Below are 20,388 nucleotides of genomic sequence, written 5' to 3'. Positions count from 1 at the left end.
CTGAATTTTAAAAGTTGTTTGAATGTGATTCAAATCTTAATTTTTAAAGTTATTTGAATCATATTTAAATCTAATTTTTTAAAGTTGTTTGAATAATATTCAGATCTGAATTTTTAAAAATTGTTTGAATGTGATTCAAATCTTATTTTTTAAAAATTGTTTGAATGTGATTCAAATCTGAATTTTTAAGGTTGTTTGAATGTGATTCAAATCTGAATTTTTAAATTTGTTTCAATGAGATTCAAATCTGAATTTTTAAATTTATTTTAATCATATTCAAATATGGATTTTTAAGTTGAATATGAGATATTCAATTTAATTTAAGCATGTATGTTTTATTTAATTGTTAAATAGTGATATGTATGATGGATGATCATGTACTATAAAAGACCATAAATGTGATTGGATTTATTTCTTTTATGTTTCTTTGGGATTGTAAATTAATTAATTTATTTTAATTTATTTTGGGCATGTATTATTAAGTTTGTAATAATTTTTGGGTTGTAATTTCATTTATTTAAGTTCTTGTAAATTCGCTTTGGTATGCCAAGGATTATTATGTAATATTGGATTGCAAGAAGTTCAAGGAGGTCAAGAGCATTGGCGAGACCAGTGGGAGGAATTCAAGATCAAGTGTTGATTATGTACTCCTTCAGCAACTCTTGTAAAATGAATGAATGAAATATACCTAGGAATGCTCTTATTCAATTCTTGGTGGCTTAGAATTGAATCCCTTAGAAAGTCCATGATCATACCATATTTACTGCTTATCCATGAATGCATGAGATGTATGGGAATATATGCAATTATATGATATATGCATGCTAAATGGATAATGTGCAAAGTGAGACCTTAATAGTAATTAGGATGACCATAAAATCTTCCAACAAATGATTAAGTAGGAAATGCTATAATTAAAGTAATTACAACATAGGCCCCCCATTGAGGCAATTATTTTATGAAATTTGAAATACTTGTATAAGATGCAATTAATTTAAGAGATTTTCTTAAGAATAATTGTTAAGCATGAGATATTGTAAATATGTAAATGGTTTGGTAGCCAATATTGGATGTACCTGAGGACACTAAAATTATTTGCATAATTACTGGCTCAATGGGATCAACTTAACTAATGTAAGATAAGTCAATAATGGATGTACTTGAGATTTTGAGCATTAGGGGCTAGGTAAAGGATTGAACCTCACATGAGATGTGATGGGCAAGGAGTTGCTCACTTATAGTTTATTGTAATTCCAATAATGGATGTACCTAAGGATGATTAATAGAATTATAAGAATTCAATTACCCACTAGAAATTCATCCAACTAGGATTTTCGTTTTCTACTTTGGAAGTGTAGGATTCGCTAAGTTAGTGGGAGAACCAATTTGATTAAAAGACCATAATCATTTTGGTTAATTACATGATATATTTACTAATTAATCTGGTTATTTTTTGCAGTTAATTTTCTTATAATAATGAGCTCAAAATAACCACCACCATCTAATATCCTTGCAGGCATACTTGATCGCAATAGGTTGATAGGACCTAATCCATCTGAATGGCTAAGAAATTTAAAACTTGTCCTCAATTTTGAACATATAGGATATGTTCTAGACTCAAATGTTCCTAGTCCCTTACCTCCAGAGGCCACTCAAGAGGAACATAAAACTTTGAACAAGTGGAAGGAGCATGATAAGAGAGCTAAATGTTACATATTTACTTCCATGAGTAATGAGTTACAGAAGCAGCATGAGAACATGCAGAGTGCAAGTGAGATCCTCCTTCACTCAGAAGAGTTGTATGATGAGCACAGCAGGAATGCTAGGTATGAGATATCTAGATAGCTATTCCGCATGAGGATGTCTGAGGGACAGAATGTTGGGGATCATGTCCACAAGATGATTTGGCTGATTGAGCAGTTGGAACATCTTGATTTCAACATGTATTTCGAACTATAGACGGATTTGATCCTTCAGTCCCTTCCTGAGTCTTTTGGGAATTTTGTGACAAATTTTCATATGACTAAATAGGAATGCACCTTAGCTGGTTTACTCAACATGCTAGTTATTGCCCAAAAGAATATGCCATGCAATAAAGGAAAAGAGGTAGCTTTGATTGCATCTTCTTTTGCTGGAAAGTCCAACAAGAAGAAGGGCACTAAGAAAAAGAAACCTCAGATTCCTAGTCCTTCCAAGAAAATAGCTAAACAGAAAGGGAAGACAAAAGCTGATGGAGACAAAGGAGAGTGTTTCCACTACCAGAAGGATGGGCACTAGAAAAGGAATTGCCCAGAGTATCTTGCTTCTCTGAAGGACAAGAAGGATACACCTTCGGAAGGTATATCCATGTCACACCCCGGCTTAGTGGGCCCCAGCTCAAGCCCCTCTATGGGTGGCCATCTTGCCGGCGTACCCCTCTAGAGGCCGGCGATGCAACTCAAATCGGTACTGTCCGCTTTGGTGGAGTTCAATCCCTTCGCCCTGCAGAGCTAGGATTCGAACCCATATCACCTCACGGATTTGCTTCGCCTCTTACCAATTGAGTCAATTGGTAAGAGGCGAAGCAAATCCGTGAGGTGATATGGGTTCGAATCTGCAGGCGGCGATTGAACTCCACCAAAGCGACCGATTTGAGTTATCGCCGCCTAGAGGTACGCCAGAAGATGGCCACCATAGAGGCTTGAGTGGGCCCACTGCCGGTGTGACAATAAAAAAGGTGCCTTTTTATTGTCACATCCCGACTTAGCGGGCCCCAGCTCAAGCCCCTCTCTGGGTGGCCATCTTGTCAGCGTACCCCCCTAGAGGCCGACGGTGAGACTCACAAGGTACTGTCCGCTCTGGTGGAGTTCAATCCCTTCGCCCTGCAGAGCTAGGATTCAAACCCTTATCACCTCACGGGTTTGCTTCGCCTCTTACCAATTGAACTGTAGATATGGTAAATTTCTGCAGAATGCATATCCGGACAGCTTGGGTTTTTGAGCCATATCTGGAGCTACAAAACTCCAAATGGAGTGATTCAAAAAAGGAAATTCAACTAGACAAAATAAGGAACAACTTTCATGTTTTACATTTCTTCAAATTCCAACAGTAACAGTGTCCAATGGAACAGTGAAGTTGTCTCACCAAAACTGAAAATTCTGTTTAAGTAGAGTTACACTTTGGAATGGTATTAACACTTAATGCCAACAAGTTTTAAACACCAAATGTGGTATGTTGGGAGTATTAAAACCAATGTACCTATTGTTTATGCAAAAGTCAACATTTTAATTGACTAATGAAATGAATAGTGACATGAAAACTTGAAATCCAAAAATTGTGAAACTTAAATATGCAAAATGCCCTAGTAGGCCTAATGTGATTGGTTTGGATAGTTTGGCATGCCAATAGGGTATTGTTTTAGCAGTACTGCGAAAGGAAAGGCTTTATGCCTGTATTCATGGCTTTATGCCCGTATTCATGGCTTTTATGCCCGTATTGATGGCTTTTATGCCAATTATGTGATATCATGGCTTTCTAGCCATACTGACTGCATATGTGGTTGACGTTCTGCGTCCCATGGTATGACGGCCCGAGGCACCGCGGTGTCTAGTGCCAACGACCCGTTATCCAGTCCAGTCGTCCAATATAGGTTACTTGGGCATGGAAAAGTATAACTGCAATTGAACTGATTATTGAAGAAAATACGAAAATTAAATATTAGGAATGATTACGATAGAATACAAAGAAACTCAAGATCATGAAGAAAATAATTAACAAAATGCATGAAGAAGTTAATATCATAAAATGTAATTAGCCCTCGACTAAACACTAAGTTGGTAATTATTCAGTTCTTATGAACACAATGGCTAAGAAATTATGATTTTTATATTGCATATTATTTCTTTCTATTTTATTATTTGCACCACTAAGCTTTATGCTTAGCGCGTCGCTTTTGCAACGCGTAGGTACTGAAGATTGGACAGAGCACCAGTAGACCACAGATTCGGTAAGGCAGTTCACAGTTCTGCATAGTGTCTGTGTCACCTCACTGTCTGCAGTGCATTGGTAGGACGCTAGATGTCATTTTGGTATTTTGTAATTGATTTTATTTTCTCATATGTATTTGAAACTTATGTAACGTATTTTGATATTCATGTAAATAATGAAAAGTGTGGTTGTAAATGGAAAAGTGAATGTTTATATATGAATTATGCATGGTATCATATGAGATGGATGAATGAGAACTGAGATTGAACATTGTTGAGAATTTGATAAATGGAGTTGAGATGATGGAAAATGAATATAGGAAGTGTTTTTCACAGGTTCCGAAGAACTATTTTCTCCATTTTTAGCCGGTATTCTGCCGGATTTTCTTTAAAATTTCCGGAACCTCAAAGAAATAATAATTTCGATAAATGGCTTAAAATGAATTATATTTCACAAGTTATATTCAAAATTATGATAAAAAAAAAATTAATTAAGATAAAAATAGAGTGCTCGGCACACTGAGTGGCATAACTTGCTCGGCTACACTGTAGTCGGGTAAGGGGTGTCACAATCCATATCTTGCTATTTACATTCTGATGATACTCACAGTTCATCTACAGCTCGGGTTTTAGATACTAGTGCCAGTTCTCACATTTCTAATGATATGCAGGAACTAACAAATAGTAGCAGCTTGCGTTACCAAGATGTTGAGTCTGAATTAGCAATGGCTCAACTGTTGAAGCTTTAGTCGTAGGATCTAAATCTTTTTATATGTCTGGACATGTTTTGTGTTTAGATAATATTTTATATGTACCTGATACTTTTAAGAACATCATTTCTATATCTAGTTTGACTAGAAATGGCTATGAATTTTAGTTCACAGATGATGTTTGCAATATTTATTTTGAAAATAAATATGTTGGTTCAGGTTATATGAATGATGGTCTTTATTATTTGGATAATAATGACAAATACAAAATGAATGCAAGTGATCTAAATGAATGCAATGCCATGGTGAAAACTAACTCAAATTCAAAATATATTTAGCACTTAAGGTTATGTCATGTTGCAGAAGATAGGATTGCAAAACTAGAGAAAATGGGGATTCTATCCTCATTGGGCTCTGAGCCTACTCCAACTTGTGAATCTTGCCTTCAAGGCAAAATGACTAGATCACCCTTTGTTGGACAAGGGCTAAGGCCAAAAAAATTTTGGAGCTAACACATAATGATGTATGTGGTCCATTTAAGGAAATGGTTAGAGGTGATTTTCATTACTTTATTGCCTTTACTGATGATAAATCAATATTTGGGCATTTGTATTTGATGAAATACAAACATGAATCCTTTGAAAAGTTCAAAGAATTTAAATCTGAAGTAGAAAATCAAACAGGAAAGAGTATTAAAGCTCTTCGATCTGATCGTGGAGGTGAATATTTGAGTACTGAATTTGATGAATACTTGAGAGAGCACGGCATTGTTTCCCAGATGACTCCTCCAAGAATGCCACAATTGAATGGTGTATTTGAAAGGAGAAATCGTACCCAATTGGATATGGTACGTAGTATGATGAACTATACTGATATGCCAATCTCCTTTTGGGGATTTGCATTAGAATCAGCTTTGTATATTCTGAATAGGATTCCATCAAAATCATTTTCTTCCACACCTTATGAGATATGGCATGGAAGAAAACCAAATCTTAAGCATGTTAAGATTTGGGGTTGTCTAGCTTATATCAAAAAGCTGAACACTGATAAATTGGAAACCAATTCAGAAAAGGGTCGATTTGTTGGATATTCAAAAGATAGTTTTGGATATTATTTTTATTTGCCTACATCACAAAAGGTTGTGGTGAGTAGAGATGCTACATTTCTTGAAAAACAGTTTGTTCATTAAGGAGGCAAAGCAAGGCAAATAGAGTTAGAATCGAAGAATTCTGATCAAGTAACAGATCAGATGGATATAGATCCATCTAGTCAACCTACACCCATTGATAAAACATCTACAACTATTCCTCGTAAAACAACTAGGGTATCTCACCCGCCAGTGAGATATGGTTTCCTTCATGAAGAAGAACTAGAGTTGTCTGCTAATGAAGAAGTAGATCATGCAAATGATCCACTTACCTATGAAGAAGCTATATCAGATATAGACTCTTCAAAATGGATTGATGCCATGGAATTCGAAATTGATTCCATGTAAAAGAATTAAGTTTGGGATCTTGTTGACCCACCTGAAGGTATTGTAGCTATAGGGAACAAATGGGTTTTCGAGAAGAAAATTGGTTCTGATGGAAAGGTAGAGACCTATAAGGCAAGGCTAGTAGCGAAAGGGTTTTGCCAAAGGCAAGTAACAGACTATTAGGAAACTTTCTCGCCTGTTGCAATGCTTAAATCAATCAGGATTCTATTAGCTATAGCTGCACACTATGATTATGAGATTTGGCATATGGATGTCAAAACAGCTTTTCTCAATGGATACATTGAAGAAAACATTTTCATGGAACAACCTAGGGGTTTTGAATCCCATGATGGTTCCAAGGTATGCAAGCTAAAGCGATCCATTTATGGGTTGAAGCAAGCTTTGAGCAGTTGGAACATCCATTTTCATGAAGCCATTAAATCCTTTGATTTTACCAAAAATGAGGATAAGCCATGTGTATATAAGAAGGCTAGTGACAGTGCTATCACTTTCCTTGTCTTATATGTGGATGACATACTGTTGATGGGTAATGACACAGGTATGTTGACAACTGTAAAGGTATGGTTGTCAAATACATTCTCCATGAAAGACTTAGGGGAGACAACCTATATTCTTGGGATTCACATCTATAGAGATAGAGCGAAAAGAATAATTAGTTTGTTCCAAAGTCTATACTTAGAAAAGGTGTTAAAGAGGTTTAACATGCTTGATTCTAAGAGAGGATTGTTACCAGTGAGACATGGTATCCATCTTTCTATAGAGATGTCTCTAAAAACACCTGAAGAAAGAGATAAAATAGCTAGGATTCCATATACTTCGACTATTGGAAGTTTAATGTATGTAATATTGTGTACTAGGCCGGATATTGCATATGCTGTTAGTTTGACTAGCAGGTATCAATCCAATCCAGGTTTGGAATACTGGATAACTATTAAGAATATCCTTAAGTACTTAAGAAGTACTAAGGATTTATTCTTGAACTATGGAGGTGGTGACTTGCAATTGGATAGTTATACTGATTCTGATTTCCAATCAGATATCGATGATAGAAAGTCTACCTTTGGGTATGTGTTCATTAGTAATGGAGGTGCAGTCAGTTGGAAGAGTTACAAATAGAGTACGACTGCAGATTCCACTACAGAGGCTGAGTATATTGCTGCATTAGATGCTGTAAAGAAAGCTGTTTGGATAAAAAAGTTCATGGCAGAATTTGCAGTAGTTCCTTTCATTGAGTTAGCAGTTCCACTACACTGTGACAACAATGGAGCAGTCATACAAGCTAAGGAACCCAGGTCTCACCAGAAATCCAAACACATAGAAAGGCGCTACCATATTATCAAAGAAATAGTTAGGCGATACGATGTAGCCATGCAGAAAATAGCATCAGCTGAAAATCCAGCTGATCCATCCACTAAGCCTATGTCACAGACTCAACTAGAGAGACATCTTGGGAAGATGGGTCTAAGATATTTTAATGAATGGCTCTAGTGCTAGTGGGAGATTGTTAGTAGTATGCCCTAGAGCATATCATTTAGTATGTATCTTGTACATGTTTCATTAAAAAAAGGCATTTCCACTTTTCCGTTTACATAATATATTTATGTGTAATATAAAAAGTCTATTGGTATTTTGTTAAAAATTCTATTCTTAAGTTGTTAAGAATATGAGTGACAGTATTTCTAGCACAAAGTATCATAAATAGGTTCACAATCGAGAATACTTCATAATAAGGATATGACGTATCCAGAAAGATTGTATTCATGTTTGTTCCCAAGTTATTAATATGAGATATAAATAAGATGGAATGGTGAGTCTCATGCCATATGACAAACATGATAGGCACTTATAAATGATAAGTAGGCCGAACCAGTGACACTTATGACAAGCACATGGAGTTTACTCTTGTCAATACATTGTCATAAATCATATCAGTGCATATAATCTTTAGACCTGAGGTAGCATAGTTATCTTGTATATAGGTGGTTTGAGTTTGATACTGCTTTCATACTTGTACTATGTATAGGTATATGGGCATGTGTTGGCTCCTACTAGTTATATATGGAGGTAGGTGTTGATCAAGATGGAATCTGTTCCTCTAAGTAAATAGAGATAAAATCCTATGTTCATTTAATTGTTCTTGATGTTTCAAGTTCCTGGCCAGGACAGATAGATTTATTTAGAAAGAGTTTCTGATGAGAAAATCTTTTTAATCAAGAACTGGAATTAAAAGAGAACATAATATTCATAGCAAATGGGGTTTGACATAAACCATAACTCCAGCTTGAGTTGGGATTTTGTAACAGAGGGATTCTAGTGCATGGTAACATATGATTATAGGTTCATTTAAGGTAAACCTTATTACTGATTGGGTGGCTATAACATGCTATGCTAGGTGTTAACCATGGTCTATGAGGTACATAAAATGATTTAGAGAAATCATTTATGGTAAGGAAGAGTTCTGATGATATTAAGAGTTGATATCATAACTCATTACCAATTAGTTATGAGCCTAGTAAGTCACACACATAAACAAGTAATCACCTAATTAAATATGATTTAATTAATTAATTAAAGAGTTTAATTGATCAATTAAATAGGTTTGTTTTGCAATTAGATTGCAAAGTCCCTAGCATGACTTGAAACCAAATTTAGGTTATTGGATGTATAGTACAAGTTAAATTTATATTTAAAGTGTTTAAATAAGAATTTAATTAATAAGAAATTAATTAACAAAGATTAGTTAATTAATTTATATTTGATATAAATTGATTAGAAGAAAAGAAATAATTATTTTGGGTTAAGAACTAAAAATTAAGATACAGGGGCATTTTGGTCATTTTATAAGGTTACATGTGGCACCATGAGATGGTGACACGTGGCATCACACATAAGCTTGCCAAATGTTTTTTAATCATGTAAGATGATTAAAATTAAGATTAACTATAGGTTTGACACTTGGCACAATGTGATTGGGTCAATTAAACTTAGAACCAATCAGAGGGTGACATGTGGCAAGGGTTTAATGTGTTAACCTAGCTATATAAGTGTTGTTATGAAGAGAAAAAAAACAACCAGCAGCTACTCCTCCTTTGTGATGCCATTTTGAAGCTCTCCCTCTCTTCTTCTTCATCTCTCATCTATTCTAAGAGATTAGCAAACAATCTCTTGAATTAAAAGTACTAGATATCGTTTCTAGTGTCCTGTTTACATCTTTAATCTCTTAAAAGGCAGAACTTGATTTTCTAATTAATAGAAAAAGCTTTAGAAGCTGTTTAAGGGCTGCCATAGGTGTTCTTGGTGTGGACAAGCTAGAGGGACAACATCTGGTGTCCTGAAGACGCATCTGAAAGGCGCAAATACACTGCAGTACATCAAGATGTTAGTGTATTTGTTCTTGATTTAATCTAGAGTTCTAAAATTAATCTGATTAATTTTAAAATCTTAAATGGCAAATACAGATCCAAAAACATATTAAAAGAGTTTTAATATGTTATTTATCATTGAAATCAAATAGATAAAAATAAATCTTGCATGATGCATGTGACCCTAGGTAAAAATTTTTTGAATTCAATGGTATAAACTTGTGTTTTTTCACGCTTCCGCTCCTTCACAATAGAATTATAAGAATTTAATCACCCACCAGAAATCCATCCAACTAGGATTTTCATTTTCTACTTTGGAAGTGTAGGATTCGCTAAGTTAGTGGGAGGACCAATTTGATTAAAAAACCATAATCATTTTGGTTAATTACATGAGACATTTACTAATTAATCTAGTTATTTTCTGCAGTTAATTTTCTGATAATAATGAGCATGCCACAACCACCACCATCCAATATCCTTGCAAGCATACTTGATCACAATAGATTGACAGTACCTAATTTATTTGATTGGCTAAGAAATTTGAAACTTGTCCTGAACCTTGAACATATGGGATATGTTCTAGACTCAAATGTTCCTAATCCCTTACCTCCAGAGGCCATTCAAGAGGAATATGAAATGTTAGACAAGTGGAAGGAGCATGATATGAGAGCCAAATGTTACATGCTTGCTTCTATGAGTAATGAGTTACAAAAGCAACATGAGAACATCTAGAGTGCGAGTGATATCCTTCTTCATCTACAAAAGTTATATGGTGAACACAGTAGGAATGCTAGGTATGAGATATCTAGGTAGCTATTTCGCTTGAGGATGTCTGAGGGACAGAATGTTGGGGATCATGTCCACAAGATGATTCAGCTAATTGAGTAGCTGGAACATCTTGACTTTAACATGGATTTCCAACTGCAGACGGATTTGATCCTTTAGTCCCTACTTGAGACATTTGGGAATTTCGTGACAAATTTTCGTATGACTAAATAGGAATGCACCTTGGCTAGTTTACTCAACATGCTGGTTATTGCCCAAAAGAATATGCCGGGCAACAAAGGAAAAGAGGTAGCTTTGATTGCATCTTCTTCTGCTGGAAAGTCCAATAAGAAGAAGGGCAATAAGAAAAAGAAACTTCAGATTCCTAGTCCTTCCAAGGGAAGACTAAAGCTAATGGAGGCAAAGGAAAGTGTTTCCACTACTAGAAGGATGGGCACTAGAAAAGGAACTGCGCAGAGTATCTTGCTTCTCTGAAGAACAAGAAGGATACACCTTCAGAAGGTATGTCCATATCTTGTTATTTAGATTCTAATGATACTCATAGTTCATCTACAGCTTGGGTTTTAGATGCTGATGCCAGTTCTCACATTTCTTATGATGTGCAGGAACTAGCAAAAAGTAGCAACTTGCATTCTCGAGATGTTAGACTCAGGATTGGCGATGGCTCAACTGTTGAAGCTTTAGCCATAGGATCTAAATCTTTTTACACGTTTGGACATGTTTTGTGCTTGGATAATATTTTATATGTACCTGATGCTTTTAAGAACATTATTTCTATATCTAATTTAACTAGAAATGGCTATGAATTTCAGTTCACAGATGATGTTTGCAATATTTATTTTGAAAATAAATATGTTGGTTCGGGTTATATGAATGATGGTCTTTATTATTTGGATAATAATGACAAACACAATTATGAATGCAAATGATCTAAATGAATGCAATGCCATGGTGAAAATTAACTCAAGTTCAAAATATATTTGGCACTTAAGGTTAGGTCATGTTGCAGAAGATAGGATTGCAAAACTGGAGAAAATAGGGATTCTATACTCATTGGGCTCTGAGCCAACTCCAACTTGTGAATCTTGCCTTTAGGGAAAAATGACTAGATCACCCTTTGTTGGACAAGGGCTAAGAGTTGAGAATGTTTTGGAGCTAATACATAGTGATGTATGTGGTCCATTTAAGGAAATGGCTAAAGGCAGTTTTCATTACTTTATTACCTTTACTAATGATAAATCAAGGTATGGGTATTTGTATTTGATGAAATACAAACATGAATCCTTTGAAAAGTTCAAAGAATTTAAATCTGAAGTAGAAAATCAAATAGGAAAAAGTATTAAAGCTCTTCGATCAGATCGTGGAGGTGAATACTTGAGTACTGAATTTAATGAATACTTGAGAGAGCATGGCATTGTTTCCCAGCTAACTCCTCCATGAACACCACAGCTGAATGGTGTATCTGAAAGAAAAAATCGTACCTTATTGGATATGGTACATAGTATGATGAGCTATACTGATAAGCCAATCTACTTTTGAGGATTTGCATTAGAATCAGCTTTATATATTCTGACTAGGATTCCATTAAAATTAGTGTTTTCCATACCTTATGAGAAATGGCATGTGTAACACCCCTATGCTCGGTAGTGCGTTCTACTGTTCTGTTGACCAGTGTCTGTCTGGACAGCTAAGATGCCTAGAACTACACTTAAATGTTAGTGAGGAGACATAAAATAATGAAATACAATAAAAGAAAATACAAGAAAAATTAAGGAAAAATAAAAGAGAGAAAATGAAACTAAGTTAAATGAGCCGAAAACCGTAGCGATGGGTGACCACACCGGAAAGTTGCAGCGTGGACCGTTGACTAGCCCTGGACCATGAGGAAACCCTAGAAAATATTTTTAAGACTTAAATAAATATCTATTGAAGTATAAATGACATTAAAAATGTCAAAGAAAAATTAAAAAATTAGTACAAAGAAAAATGAGAAATCGAGAAACCAACAAAAATCGGGAATACAACCTGAATAGGGGCATTGTGGTCATTTAACACCCCGAGTTGCCTTTTGACCTAAATTTCCATTAAAAATAAATAATATTAAACCTTGAAAATATCATGAAAATTAAAGTGGTGGTACATAATTTAAATAGTAAAAGAAATGAGGTGAAATGTGGGAATTGTGAAACTTTGGTTTATTAAATCATTTCCTAAAGTTAGTGCTCCACTAACTTACATTGTGGGACACCTTATTAAGCATTTGGATAGGTTGAACATCATCTTCAATCTTCAGAAATCACACCAGCCGAAACCCTCCCAAAGAAAGCTCCATGGTCGCCCACATACATGGTACACTCCACCCATTTTCAAGCCAAATTTCTTCTACTTGTCTTCATTAAATTTGACCACCACACCTTGGACAGCACTTAGGGAACAAGAAAAAAGGAATTTGGTGGAGTTTTGAGGAAGTCCACTTGAGGTACATGTCCATTTCTTCATCCTTTCTCCATTAAAGCTTGTGTGGGTGTTGTGGTGAATGGATTTATGGAAGAAATTATGAGATTTAATGAGTTATTGAAGTGTACCATTTTGGGCAGCCATGGAAGTGTGAGGTAAGTGGTTTGTTCTTGTATGAATTTGATGGGTAATGAAGTTAATTAAGTGCTTATATGTATTGAAGTTGAATTCCATGTATAAAGTTTGAATGGTAAGCTTGAAAAGTGAAAATGAAAGTTTGATATGTATGTGTATTTTTTTGGCAGCCTCATGATGAAGATTGAAGTGTTTAAATTCATGAAAAGGTTGTTGAATTATGGTGCTAAAAGTGGCAGCTTATGTGTATGATTGAGTAGAGAATAAATGTATAATTTGATGATGAAAGTAATGTGTAATATTTAGAAAAGTTTATGTGTATATATTGTAGGGTTTGCACCTTGTGAATTATGGTTACATTTGGCGCATTATGAAATTGTTATATTCTATCCAAGTTGACCTATAATGTAAAGTAATGAATGACTATGGTTAGTGCCAAATGCAGAATGGTGTGGGGAAGTGAAGATGTAGTTGGCAAATATGTGTTTGATTTGGTGTTTGAGAGGCATGTAGAGGGCAGTGTGCTAATGAGCCTATAACCCTAAGTGTGTGACTCCAATTGGTATGAGGCCAATTGGAGGTGAAACTAGGCACAAAATGTGCCAACTTTCATGAAGAAAGCCTATGCAAATTCTATCCAAAAACTGACATAAGAATTGACCAAATCCGGATTAGTGACTTGAAAACCTGAAAATTGACCATTTGGACAGCAGTCAGTGTTTTGGCCTTAACTCACTCAAAACAGGTCCAATTGACCTAAAATTTATACCATGGATAGATTAGACATAGAGCTACAACTGTTATAAAGACACCAAAACTCAGAAATGACCATAAGCAAGTCAAAATGCTTGCCCAAATTCGGGTATAAAAACTGCCAAAACTGGAAATGACCTAAAAATGACCTAAGTTTGCCATTTTAGTGCAATCTGACCAGCAATAGTAAAATGACCATAACTTGGTCTAGTAAACTCCAAATGACCTAAAATTTGTGGCAAAAGTTCACCAAGACATAGACTTACAAGTTTGTAAGTCGGACCAGAACCCAAAAACCGAGGGAACTAAATCATCCGGCTAGGTCAAAATAGCATACTGAAATCTGATAAATTGCAATAAAATACTATACACTTGAAAATGAATTTGGTAACATATACCAATACTAAAGGACTATAAAATGTGACATATTGGTAACATTAAACCTAATTTACCTAGAGTGCATCAAAAGTCAACATTATGGGTTGACTAAGGAAAGCAATAGTATTAAATAAATTAATTATTGAACCTTATTGTTAGAGACAGTTTAAATGAGTACTAAAACACTTTAAATTGTGTGTTTCAGTTAGCGAAGACTCAGGGAAGGGGAAGGAAACACTGAGTCAGGGCCAAGAGGTTACATTTCAGAGATTTATGCACAACAATTATTTCTTTTGAATTTTTCAATTTAAATAAATTATGACAATTTGTATGTTATTGTTTTAAAATTGTGAAAAATTATTTGAATGATATTTAATGAATACTTATTGCTTGAAAAATATTGTAAATGGTTTGAAACCACAGCTATCATGTATATTGATTGAATTCCTCACTAGCTTGTCTAGTGGGACGAATTGGCTTTGAATTCCCTCTCTGACTAAAGTGTTGAGGTGTGTGTCAGTTGAGGACAAATAGGATGAGTACTCATTTATTTGCTAGCTAGCTATGTTATTCCTCATTAGCCATCGGCTTTTGGGATGAATTGGACTATGGAATAATGATTAAGCTGTGTATGTGATTTATTGATATTTACTATGATATTGTAAAATGGAGTTTAATTCTTTATGACATTCACTGTCTTTTGAATTTAACTATGATTTTAAGTATCCACAGTTTATATGATTTATGGTTTATAGTTTTAAATTGTATTTTCTTAATGTTATGCACCACTGAGACATTGGCTCAGTGATAGCTTTTTCATTCTTTGCAAGCAGTACGCAGACAGACCAGAATGAGAAATTTGTGTTGTGCTACATTTTGAGATTTCGTCGGGTATATTGAGTATACCATATCTTTGTAGCTTTTGATATAATGTATGTGCTCTGTATGTATATATTGTACTTGGTCTTGAGTAGTTGTAAACTAAAATTATAACTTATTTTGGCCTGTAAAAATATTGTGATATATTTCTCTTATCTCAGTTTTTGGAAACACTGGAAAATTGATGTTGAATTGAGTTGACATATGTTGAGAAATTTATTGTGTTGAACTATTATTAGAGTTTGGAATTGAAGAAATATATATTGGAAGTGCTTTTTATAGGTTTTTGATGAATTGTTTTATTTAAAATACAGATGGCACTCTGCCAAAATTTTTACAGAAATTACTGATACTCAGATTTGTTATTTGGTTTCACTTTAGTAAAAAAAATTTTCAACACCTGTCAAAAGTGCTCACCACTGTAAAAACAAATAAGAAAAGGTTTAAAATCCCTTGTAGTATATTTAATGGGTTATCAGTAGGCGAAGTTTGGTAATTCATTAAGTATACTATGGGATCATGCCATGCCTTACAGAGAGGTAGGGTGTGACAGCATGGAAGAAAACCAAGTCTTAAGCATGTTAAGATTTGGGGTTGTTTAGCTTATATCAAAAAGTTGAACACTGATAAATTGGAAACCATATCAGAAAAAGGTCGATTTGTTGGATATCCAAAAGATAGTTTTGGATATTATTTTATTTGCCTGCATCATAAAAGGTTGTGATATGTAGAGATGCCATATTTCTTGAACAACAGTTTGTTCAAGAAGGAGGCAAAGGAAGGCAAATAGAGTTGGAATTGGAGAATTCTGACCAACCAACAAATTAGATGGATATAGATCCATCTAGTCAACCTACACCTATTGATGATACATCTACAGTTGTTCCTCGTAGAACAACCATGGTATCTCACCCACCAGTGAGATATGGTTTCCTTCATGAAGAAGAATAAGAGTTGTCTACTCATGAAGAAGTAGATCATGGAGATGATCCACTTACCTATGAAGAAGCTATATCAAATATAGATTCTTCAAAATGGATTGATGCTATGAAATCCGAAATTGATTCCATGTATAAGAATCAAGTTTGGGATCTTGTTGACCCACCTGAAGGTATTGTACCTATAGGGAACAAATGGGTTTTTTAAGAAGAAAATTGTTTTGATGGAAAGGTAGAGACCTATAAGGCAAGGCTAGTAGCGAAAGGGTTTCACCAAAGGCAAGGAATTAACTATGAGGAGGCTTTCTCACCTGTTGCCATGCTTAAATCAATTACGATTCTATTAACAATAGCTGCATACTATGAATGCCAAAATGGTTCCAAGGTATGCAAGCTAAAGCAATCCATTTATGGGTTGAAACAAGCTTCGAGGTGTTGGAATATCCATTTTGATGAAGCCATCAAATTATTTAGTTTTATCAAAAATAAGGATGAGCCATGTGTATATAAGAAGGTTAGTGATAGTGCTATCACTTTCCTTGTCTTATATGTGGATGACATACTGTTGATGGGTAATGACACAGGTATGTTGACAACTGTAAAGGTATGGTTGTCAAATACATTCTCCATGAAAGACTTTGGGAAGGTAACCTATATTCCTGGGATTCACATCTATAGAGATAGAGCGAAAATAATAATTAGTTTATCCCAAAGTCTATACTTGGAAAGGGGGTTAAAGAGGTTTAACATGCTTAATTCCAAGAGAGGATTATTACCAGTGAGACATAGCATCCACCTTTCTAAAGAGATGTCTCCAAATACACCTGAAGAAAGAGATAAAATGTCTAGGATTCCATATGCTTCGGCTATTGGAAGTTTAATGTATGCAATATTGTGTACTAGGCCGGATATCGCATATGCTGTTAGTTTGACTAGCAGGTATCAATCCAATCCAGGTTTAGAACACTGGATAGCTGTCAAGAATATCCTTAAGTACTTGAGAAGAACTAAGGAATTATTCTTGATTTATGGAGGTGGAGACTTGCAATTGCATGGTTATATTGATTATAATTTCCAATCAGATATCAGTGATAGAAAGTCTACCTCTAGGTATGTGTTCATTTGTAATGGAGGTGCAGTCAGTTGGAAGAGTTCCAAACAGAGCATGACTGTAAATTCCACTATCGATACCTAGTATATTGCTGAATCAGATGCTGTAAAAGAAGTTGTTTAGATATAAGGAACCCTGGTCTCACTAGAAATCCAAACACATAGAAAGGCACTACCACATTATCAGAGAGATAGTTGGGCAAGGCGATATAGCCATGCAAAAAATAGCATCAGCTAAAAAATCCAGCTGATCTATTCACTAAGCCTTTGTTACAAGCACAATTAGACTGACAACTTAAGAAAATGGGTCTAAGATATTGTAATGAATGGCTCTAGTGCTAGTGGGAGATTGTAAGTAGTATGCCCTAGAGTATATCATTTAGTATGTATCTTGTACATGTTTTACTAATATAAGGCATTTTCACTTTTCCATTTACATAATATATTTATGTGTAATAGAAAAGGTCTATTAATATTTTGTTAGAAATTATTTTCTTAAGTTGTTAAGAATATGAGTGACAGTATTTCTAGCACAAAGTATCATAAATTAGTTCACAATCGAGGATACTTCACAATAAGGACATGACTTATCCAGAAAGATTGTAATCATATTTATTCCCAAGTTATTTATATGAGATGTAAATAAGATGGAATGGTGAGTCTCATGCCATATAACAAATATGATAAGCACTTATACATGATAAGTAGGTCGAAACAGTGACACTTATGACAAGCACATAAAGTTTACTCTTGTCAATGTGTTGTCATAAATCATATTAGTACATATAATCTTTAGACCTGAGATAGCATAGTTATCTTGTATATAGGTGGTTTGAGTTTGATACTACTTTCATACTTATACTGTGTATGAGTGTGTGGGCATGTGTTGGTTCCTACTAGTTATATAGGGAGGTAGGTGTTGATCAAGATGGAATCTGTTCTGATAAAATCCTATGTTCATTTAATTGTTCTTGACGTTTCAAGTTCCTGGCCAGAACAGATAGATTTAATCAGAAAAGAGTTTCTGATGAGAAAATCTTTTTAATTAAGAACTGAAATTAAAAGAGAACATAATATTCATAGCAAATGGGGTTTGACATAAACCATGACTCCAGCTTGAATTGGGATTTTGTAATAGTGAGATTCTAGTGCAAGGTAACATATGATTATAGGTTCATTTAAGATAAATCTTATTACTAATTGGGTGGCTATGGCATGCTATGCTAGGTGTTAACCATGGTCTATGAGGTGCATAAAATGATTTAGAGAAATCATTTATGGTAGGAAAAGTTCTGTTGATATTAAGAGTTGATATCATGTCTCATTCCAATTAGTGATGAGCCTAGTAAGTCACACACATACACAAGTAATCACCAAATTAAATATGATTTAATTAATTAATTAAAGAGTTTAATTGATTAATTAAATAGGTTTGGTTTGCAATTAGATTGCAAAGTCTCTAGCATGACTTGAAATCAAATCTAGATTATTGGATGTATAGTATAAGTTATATATATATTTAAAGTGTTTAAATATGAATTTAGTTAATGAGAAATAAATTAATAAAGATTAATTAATTAATTTATATTTGATATAAATTGATTAGAAGAAGAGAAATAATTATTTTGGGTTGAGAACTCAAAATTAAGACACAGAGGCATTTTGGTCATTTCACAGGGTGACATGTGGCACCATGAGATGGTGACATATGGCACTACACATAAGCTTGCCAAATGTCTTTTAATCATATAAGATGATCAAAGTCAAGATTAAATATAGGTTTGACACTTGGCATAATGTGATTGGTTCAATTAAACCTAGAGCCAATCAGAAGGTGATATGTGGCAAGAGTTTTAAGTGGTGACCTAGCTATATAAGTGTTGTTATGAAAAGAAAAACATAACAAACTGCTGCCTTTCTCTTTGTGCCGCCATCTTGGAGACCTCTCCCTTCTCTTCTTCTTCATCTCTTATCAATTCTAAGAGATTAGCAAACAATCTCTTGAATTAAAAATACTAGAAATTGTTTCTGCTATTCTGTTTACATCTCTAATCTCTCAAAAGGCAAAACTTGATTTTCTAATTTATAGAAAAAGCTTTAGAAGCTTTTCAAGGGCTACCATGGGTGATCTTAGTGTGAACAAGCTAGAGGGACAACATCTAGTGTCCTAAAGACGCATCCCAAAGGTGCCAAACACATTGCAGTGCATCAAGAGGTTAGTGCACTTGTTCTTGATCTAATCTAAGGTTCTAAAATTAATCTGATTAATTCTAAAATCTTAAATAGCAAATATAGATCCAAAGACATATTAAAAGAGTTTTAATATGTTGTTTATCATTGAAATCAAATAGATAAAAAATGAATCTTGCATGATGCATGTGACCCTAGGTGAAAAAATTTTGACTTCAATGATATAAACTTGTGTTTTTCATGCTTCTGCTCCTTCATTCCCCTTGTACCTCAGCCTCTATTGATTGATTGACTGAACGATCCCCTTCTTCCATTGTCAATTTGAGGATATTATACCTCCTGAATAAATAACACAAGGAGATTTCCCCTCGTTAGTGCATATTTATAATGTAATTTACTGTATGTATCAAACAATGACATTGAGCAGTTGTACTATGAAGAAAGAATATTCAAATTACAGGTGAAAACAGAATTTAAAAACTAGCTCTGATACCACTAAAACATGTCACACCTTACCCCTCCATAAGGCGTAACATGATCCCGTAGTATACCTAATGAATTACCAAACTTTGTCTACTGATAACCCATTAAATATACTACAAGGGATTTTAAACCTTTTCTTATTCCTTTTTACAGTGGTAAGCACTTTAGATAGGTGTTACAATTTTTTTTTTTTAAACTGAAGTGAACCCAAATAACAAATATGAAGCATCAGTAATTTCTATAAAAATTTTAGTAGAGTCTCATCTGTATTTTGAATAAAATAGTTCTTTAAAAACCTGAAAAAAGCACTTCCAATATATTCGTTCAATCCCAAACTCCTGTATGGCTCAACACAAATCAATTTTCTCAACATTTGTCAAACTCAATTCAACATCAATTTTCAATATTTCTAAAGATAGACTCCAAAATGACTGAGTAGTTCAAAAGCTGAGATAAGAAATAAATATATTACAACTTTAGTTTACAACTGCTCAAGACCAAATACAATATACATATAGTGCACATACATTACAACAAAAATTACAAAAATATGGTATACTCAATTTACCCTGCAGAATTCCAAAATGTAGCATAAGCAGCCTATTCTGCTGCTCTGTCTGTCTGTTTACCTGCGATAGCAATGAAAAAGCTATCGCTGAGCCAATGTCTCAGTGGTGCACAATATTAAGAAAATGCAATTTTAAAACCATAAATCATATAAACTGTAGATACATAAAATCATAGTTA

This window comes from Hevea brasiliensis, chromosome 8 (genome assembly GCF_030052815.1).
Source record: "Hevea brasiliensis isolate MT/VB/25A 57/8 chromosome 8, ASM3005281v1, whole genome shotgun sequence".
In the NCBI taxonomy this organism is placed as follows: Eukaryota; Viridiplantae; Streptophyta; class Magnoliopsida; order Malpighiales; family Euphorbiaceae; genus Hevea; species Hevea brasiliensis.
This window is presented reverse-complemented; position numbering follows the sequence as displayed.